A 3,001-nucleotide genomic window follows, 5' to 3' on the forward strand; every position below is an offset into this window, starting at 1 on the left:
GTACTTTAATCGGTTCTTGATCCAATCGATTTGACCGATCGATCCGATTCAAATAACTTTTTGATAACATAAAAGAATAGTGGTTAAGTTTTTTTTTAGCACTTCAATGATGAGAGTTCAAACATCGTTAATGTAACTCACATTATCACAATTTATAATGTACCACAAAAAATAAACTACTGATGTAATATTAAAAGATTATAATTATTTTATCTCATGTAATGCATGCTGATGTTTTTTATAAAATTATTATTATTTAAATAAAAAATATTTAATAGTCACGGTCATAAAAATTGCTTTAAACTTGTGCAATTTATTTAAATTTTGATAATGTATTTTTATTTAGTTGTTTAAAACCTTTTATTAGAAAAAAATATAAACAATATTTTAAACTTAAAAACTTGTAATTTTTTTAAATAAAATAGTATTGCAATTATTTTAAAACATTTAAAATGCATAAAAAATTTTATAATTATTTTTATATTGTATTTAAAAATGTTTTTAGCGTTTAATATAAATAGTTTAAGAAATTGTAAAATTAAATTTTTAATTTTTAATAATTTAAAAAAATGTGTACTAAAATTTAAAACATTTTATTAAAAATTAGTTTTAATATTATTGATAAAGTGATATTTCAATTTTATTTTTTAAGAAATTATTTTTTCAACATTGTAGATTTAAAAAAAATATTATATGTTTGCAAACATATTTTAAAAGTAAGTAAATATTCATGAACTTAAAAAAAAAAAACTTCAAAACTATTGGAAAATTGTTTACACATTTTGTTATAATAAACGTCAATAGTGGCGGTAGAACAATCGCAAAGTAATAAGAAAATAAAAAATAAGAACACACCGAATTTACGTGGAAATCCTTTCAAGAAAAAATAACGGGAAAAGGAGGAGAAACTCACTAATGTTGAAAAACTATTAATACAAGAGGAGTTTCGACTACATCTATTTAATGGTTAGAAAATCCTGTTCTAATTGAAACCACATGCAGAAGAGAAGTTTCACCTCTACAAATTCCATTATTTTGCCACTGTATTAATTTCTTCAATAAGTGACGAGATTCGAGTCACACAATCTCTAACAAGTTTTGTGGGATGTTGTAAAAGAAGTTTGTTGAAAAGGTAAATGAAATTGTAATAAATGAATAAACAAAGATAAATGAAATTGTAATGCTCAACAACAACTAGGTTTGAAATAAATGAAATTGTAATACTTTCCTACTAAATATTAATCAATAAAAAATTTAAAATTAGGATAGACTCAAATATAAAATAAATAACCAAAATATGAACAAGAGAATTAATAATAAAACAAAAATTATGAATTTTTTAAAAGGTAAATTAAAAAATTTCTTAGAATAAGAAAAAGTCAAAAATTGTGTTTCATAATGAGCACAATGGTAGAAAAAATATTCTGAAAAATTCAATTAAAATTATTATTTTTTATACAAGAAAATTCCATAGCACATTTTTCCTTTCTAGCTTGAGTAGTATGACATGGAAAAGCGACGATGTTGCCTTTTTTCTTTGTCCAGATAGATCTGACCATTTAAATAACTTCTATGATATAAAATTGAATAATTTTGATAACTAGAGCTTGCGTCCAAAGTTCCAAAACGCAGCCGAATGTTAGAACTTTTATTTTTCATTAATTGAATGGAAATTGCCATTAGATAATTTCACACTTAAATCCTGCCGATGTGCTAAATGTTTAAACACAAAATAGTGTACATGGCTTCCTATTTTCACGCGCATTATTTTGATTTTATAGATTTTAATAATGTATACTCTAAATAAATTATAAATCAAAATACTATAAAAAATTTAAAAAGTAAAACTTAAAAAATTTCAAGAAAATATGAAAAATAATAAAAACTCTAAATGTTTTATAGAGTTATCATAATTATATATATATTTGGAACTTTTATATATCTTTAAAACTTTTGGTTTTTTTTTTGTTGACTGAGTTTTAACTCGGTTAGTATCAATATTGTTATTAATGTGGAGGACGTGGTTTGAGCGTGATGAAGCGCATTTATTTTTTTATTTAAGAATTGAGGAAGAATTATGAGTATATCTAGATATTATATCAAAAAAAATCTTTCAAATATATATATTAATTTTGCGACGTCTTAAAATTTTGGCTTGTTAGCTCCATTTAACAATCAAAATAGTTATTTCAATCAAAATTAGTTACTATATTTTGTTTTAATTGATGTAAATCAACCACTTTACTTCTATATTATTAAATTTTTCATAAAAAAATTGATTTTAATTTATTTGAATTTTGCCTCAACTTTGTTTTCCTTTAAATATATTTCACACTCAGAAATTTTTTTGGATGGTTTCAAAACAAAATTTAACAAAAATTCTTTCGAATATTTTATTTTAAAAATTAATGATAAATTTATTTATAAATAATTTTAAAACTTGAGAAATTATAGAATGTTTATTTTATGAAAGAAAGTATTAATGTTTTTAAAAGTTCAGTTTAGTGTATAAAATAAAATCTCTATTAATCTTTAAGTGATTAATTTGCTATTGTAGTTATTAAAATAATATTTTAAAATATACATTTTGGTTATAAAATAAATAAATAGAGAGTAAAGAATAAAGAAAATGGGAGAGCAAAAGAGAGCGTATTTTATTGATCAATCGGAATATTTACAAAGTTTCTCCAAAGTCTCTATTTATAGGCATAAGAAGTATAAATGAAGTAGAAATCTACTTCTAATGACTACTAGAATTTAAAGTACATCAAAATTTATCTTGATCTTAATAGACATCCACTTAATAAGATATTCATAACACTCCTCCTTGGATGTCCATTAGTAGATAATTTGCCTCGTTAAAACCTTACTAATATAAAAACCTTGTGGGAAAAAAAATCCTAATGAAGGAAAAAGAGTACACATATCTATAACACGCATAATATGCTGCATCATTAAAAACCTTACCTGGAAAACCCAATGGAACAAAACCTCGGTTAAG

This window comes from Gossypium hirsutum, chromosome D08 (assembly GCF_007990345.1).
Source record: "Gossypium hirsutum isolate 1008001.06 chromosome D08, Gossypium_hirsutum_v2.1, whole genome shotgun sequence".
Lineage (NCBI taxonomy): Eukaryota > Viridiplantae > Streptophyta > Magnoliopsida > Malvales > Malvaceae > Gossypium > Gossypium hirsutum.